We start from the raw sequence: 5,847 nt of genomic DNA on the forward strand, positions 1-5,847 counted from the left end.
AGATGGGCATATGTCACTGTTTTTCTAATTTAGAGAATTATTTTGATATATTTTAAATTTTTAGCATCTCAGATGTGATATATTGTTTTTTAGGTTAATTCAAAAATAGTGTATCACATAGGAGATTTGGTTAAAATAATCTGAAATCTTCTGAAAAACTTGGATTGAAACTAAGATGAACTTTTATAATATGTTTTCCATTTAAGATAATTTGTTTGTTTGATATTGTTCCCCATTATTCATCTAAAATTTTTTATGAAAGCTTTGAATTTATTCCCAATGGGCATATGTCACCATTTATCTAATTTAAATATTTTTTTTTATTTTTCAACATCTTAACTATGTGCCAATTTCTAATTTTTTCTATATTTTTCTATTTCCACCAAAAGATAATGGATCCATGCAATATTTTTTGAGATTTGAAATTCTAAATTGGTCCAAAATAATTAGAATACAGAATATACTGCAACTTACACTTCCAATGTAATTTCCTTCAACTTCTTTTTGTCTTTTTTTTTTGGGTAAGTAAAAGAATTTCCTTCAACTTTGGACAACCAAACAATTAGAATATATTAAGATATGTTATAATATAATCATATAAGTCATTAAAATTAAGATTGTTTGTAGAGGTGTCGTGGTGTAGTTGGTTATCACGTCAGTCTAACACACTGAAGGTCTCCGGTTCGAGTCCGGGCGACGCCAAATGTTAAAATTCTTTGTCACTAAAATTAAGTTTTAACTAACTTGTTTCACCAAAAAATCCTATCTAAATGGCATTGCCCTCAAATTGATGATACATATGGGAATTTACATGATCAACAATTGTATCCAAATTGTTCATACCTTGAACATTTATTTTTTATCTTGTCATGTGCTGATTCAATTCTTTTTTTTTTTCTTCTACCAGCTTGTACGATGCTTCTTAGAGATAATATGATACGATCATATTCTCATTCTCATTGTATCCAATATTATTTACTTCTTGAAAGAAAAATCTTATCATTATTGCTCTTCTTGTATGTGTCAACTCTATAATAATCTTTACAAAAGAAATATAGATTACCATTCCTACCCCTAATAGCATGAGAACATAAATTCTCAAAATGCCTACATGAACAACTTTTTATCTTATATAATTGTCTTATAAGATGTTTTCAACTAAAGAAATTTATGTATTTAACAATATATCATTATTTTGCTATAATCATAATCAACAAGTACTTTGTTTGGTATTATCTATCCTCACTTAAAACAACTCATTCACCAACAACATATGAGACATCATAAATATTATGGTTAAATTTGCCTTCAACCTATTCTTGTATTCTTTTTTTAGTCAATTTATTTTCAAAGACATCACCACTATTATCATTTTCATCATAATAAAATGGATAATTTAAGTCTATACGAGTGCCAAAACCTTAGCTACTTACCAATTGACTTTCATCCCAACTTGATATCTAGCCTAATGTCTATCTATCAATATTATTAAAAATAAAAAAAATACTTCATCAGGAAGTGGATCCATCCTATAGTAAGATCATTAAAATAGAAAGAAAGATAAACCTATGTGGATAATTCCTTGAGTCAACCTTGTAACATTTTCATTGGATAGAAACCCAAATAAATTTGCATAGGGCTATGATTAAATCATAATATGCTTTATTCAGTTAATGTGTCCATTAATGATCATGATTAGATTTTAAAATTTTCTAAAAGGAAATCACATGAGGTCTTGACCTTTGTTATAGGTGTTTTCATAAGTTTTTTAAAATAATAAAAAATTACTGTATCCCAATAAATATTTTCACCCTAATTTATTTATTTAAATCTAAATTTTTATCTTTTATTTTATCTAATTATAACTATATGATTTAATCTTAACACATCCTCTTAATTCAAATAGTTGTAACTTGAAGTTGTCTTCGAAAAAAAAAATTTACAAAAGCTTTTGTAAAGATATCGATAAATTGGTCTTCGATGATGCATCCACCATTTTACATCTTTAACCTTCTTCGGAGTCTTTAATGGTTGCTTATTTTCACTTTTATTAGAAGACTTGTGAGAATGACTATTGTCTTTTAATGCTTGAGACTTCTTAACTTATTGCCCTTTTGAATAATCATCATCGGAACTTTTTTCAAAGCTATCATCCTCATCTTCATCACTACTGGTGCTCTTCTTTTTTGCAATCTTTGTAATAGGTTTACTAGCAGTAGATGGAACATAATCTAAAACTTTTTGCTTCTTGAATTATGGCTAATTATTGCTCTCATTAGAACTTTCATCAACTTTAGTTTTGTTCTAAGCCATCTTCTCATCAGTGTGAATACTGCCATCTTCTCATCAGTGTGAATACTGTAGGATTTGTTATGTAGGATTTGTTATATAAGATAGTTTGTATAGACCCATAAAAATTTAGATGATTATAGCTTTTATATTATAATGTTTATTCATCAGTAATAGTAGCATGTATGGAGAAATCCAAAGATAATAAGGGAAATACTTTGTTTTTTGTCATCTTCACAATTGTTATTAGTTTTCCAAATTTTTATCATAAATCAAGTATTTTTCATCATAAAAAATAATATAATATCTTTTTCTTATTAGTTGCCCTATACTAATGAGATTTTGTTTTCAACTAGGAATAAACATCATATCATTAATAAATTTTTTACCAAATTTCGTTTTCACAACAACTATTCATTTTCCTTCTACTTGAACCTTGTTTTCATTTCCCATCTATACTGTAGATTTGATTAAATAATCAAGCCTTTAGAATAAATTTTTGTTCCCTATCATATGATTAATACATCCACTATCTAAAAACCAAGCAAATCTAGAATATTCCTCGTCGGATGTTATAAAGAAAATATTTTCTTCATCCCTTTTTCATTATTATTTTCCTTATAATAATTTGTTTGATTTTTGTTCTAACAATTTTTTTCAAGATGACCATATTTTTTACAATAAGAGCAGAGAGAAACATTTAGATTTTTATTTTTGTAACAATAATGTTTTTCAATATGTTTAATTATTTTACAGTAAAAACATCAACGGGTTTCTTTTTTACCTTCATTCGAGTTTCTTTTACCCTTATTTGATCGAACATGGTCTTTGTTATTTTGATCTCTCCCTTGATATTTGACTTTTTCTTTTGGTCTTTCTTCTGATATATCTTTATTTGAAGAACATGTTCTGAAGATTATTTTGAAGATTTATTTATTTTTTATTCATAAACTAAAAGAGTGTCTACACTTATTTATTCATTTATTTCTAAAAGATTTATTTATTTCTACACTTATTATATGTGTAGAAATTCCAAAGCTATCTAAAAGAATGTTGACACAAGCATAGGTATATTTTTATTTACAATATTATATATTTAATTTTATTTAAATTATAATTATTAATTTATTAATTTTATCGATTAGATCATTCGAATGATGAAGAGAGGTCAAAAAGCCCTTGTAAACAATTGTTATAGGACAAAGCCTTAGTACACTATTAAATGTAGTCGAGGAAATTTGGTCTTATTATTACCAAGGAAGTATCATTTAGATATTATAAAAAGTACTTTATTTGACCATTTCCTAGATATCTTTGATATAATCATATCTCATAGATTAACTTCAACAATTATATAATGATGGTATGAAATTGATAAGTTTTTGGTAAATAGAGTCGAACTACCATTTTCTATGTCAGATGTATCTCTTCTTTTTAATTTATTGAATATTGAAGAAATTATTGATATGAAGGTATCTAGATCTTCTAGGTATCTTACAAGAAAGCATTTTTTTTATGAAGGACCAAGCCGTAACGATTTGGAAATGTGGATGATAGCATTGTATCCATATGAAAATGAGGAATCAGTGATGTATTTTTGTTAAATTTATGTGCTATATATATATATATATATATATATATATATATATATATATATATATATATATATATTATCAAAGTAACTATAGATTGTTATGGTAATTAACATCATTGATTGATGATCTCAAAATTTTGAATAAGTATAATCAGGTAATAATAGTTTATTCATTTATTTCTAAGAGGACCGTATTAGTGGAAGAGAGAATATAAAGATTTAATTTAAACAAGTGTCATTTTGTTAGCTATTTGAAAAGATGTCTATTCGTATTGTCAGTAAGTTACTTAGATGTATATTGTTTGTATTAGAAAATTATAGAGAGCATCATATGTGTAACGAAAAATAAAAATAAAAATTAGTTTTCTAAAAATAGATTTATTAAATAATCGTATGAAGATCAGGAGTATAAAACTCAAAAACGATAAAAACTGTGTAATTGCATAAAGTGGTTGAGACCTCACCTAGGAGAGATCGTATATCCCCAAAACTGTAGATCTCAGTCCATAGATGAAGGAGCTCTTATAAACTTCTCTCTACTGGTACTCCACATAACGGATGCAGCGACGACACACCTCCTTGTGCAACGCGTTCTTTCCTTACATTCACGCACTACTACACTGTAGTAACGAAAGAGGGATTGGTCTTTCTTACTATCCTCTCACACCAAAGAGTGGATAGTTAGTTGGAGGAAAAGGTAGAGAGGAGATGATGGAGGAGGCGATAGTAGAGGTCTAGCTATTATTTCTTTTAATCCCAACTCCTATTTATAGAGTTGGATCCTTCTTTTTGGGGATTGGATTTCTATTCAATAACCCTTGGCTTAATGAATATTGGATATGCTAGTCATAGGTGCACCCGCAAGCTAATCATATGAGTGATGACATGTGTGATATGACATACACTTTTTTTGCTTATTATTATTCTAATATTTTATTATTTTATATTGCTCGATGCACGTGTGATATGACATGCACGGTGATGTCCATGGATCTGTATAATAGGAATCGAATCATGATGAGATCACAATAATGAGGCCGCTTCATCTTTAAACACAGACCTTAAATAATCTTGGTCATAGGTTACTCGAGAGGGATATCGAGATAACTAGATAGATTAGTGTATTGTATACCTATCAATATGATAGAAGCAACTCGTCTCATAGCTGCTCATGTGGAGAAACTATAGCTATAGTGTAGGTGCTAATTGGAGAATGAGTTTACTGATTAATCTGCTCATGGAATATTGGATGGTTGATGATACCTCATTATCAAATAACGATTCCGTCATCCTAATGGTGTACCTGATCCTTAGACTTAAGACACTAAATATATCTTGTATGAGTACTACACTTTTTGATTCTAGACTTATAGGTTTGGAAGTTCTAGATTTAGCACAACCGATCATCGAGAGTGGTAGCCAACCTTACGAGGGATATTGAGTGTCGATAGAAGATCATCTGCTCTTAGTATTATGAGAAGAATATCTAATATATTCTTGCTTAAACAAATCTTTGGCCAAGGTCATTCGGATTGAGAGAGAAAAAGTTATCCGGGAGAATCCGATTAGAGCGAGACTCGAGAATAAACCGTTTGGGCATGACAACACTATGCCCGGTATACAATCTCTAAGATATTAGATGGATGAGGGACTATAGGTACACTGGAACTGAGGACAGATAGGTCCAAAAGGATTGGATTCCCCCTATATCGTCTAGGGCCTACGACATAGTGTCACGGATTTAGCTAGTTTTGCCTAAATAGTGCGGCACCTTTACGTGTCTGTCCGCAAAGGTCAGCCTCCTCGAAGCCTCCTATGGTCCCTTAGAACCTACAAAAGAAAAAACGAGATAGAGAAAATGCCTCACTCGGGTTCCACAAGCAAACATTTTCGAAAACACTTCATAGACTATGCAAATTATAAACAAACTTTACAAGCTCTGAACAGTTGCACAACAAAGGGTC

General features: G+C 29.4%; 1 non-coding gene across 1 annotated transcript; it reads left to right on the forward strand.

Annotated features, from left to right (window-relative positions):
* Positions 1-628: 628 nt before the first annotated feature.
* On the forward strand, positions 629-702 carry TRNAV-AAC (transfer RNA valine (anticodon AAC)). The gene has a single exon. It is a non-coding gene; the product is annotated as a tRNA-Val (tRNA).
* The last annotated feature ends 5,145 nt before the right edge of the window (positions 703-5,847 follow it).

Source organism: Musa acuminata, chromosome BXJ3-2 (assembly GCF_036884655.1).
Source record: "Musa acuminata AAA Group cultivar baxijiao chromosome BXJ3-2, Cavendish_Baxijiao_AAA, whole genome shotgun sequence".
NCBI classification, from domain to species: Eukaryota; Viridiplantae; Streptophyta; class Magnoliopsida; order Zingiberales; family Musaceae; genus Musa; species Musa acuminata.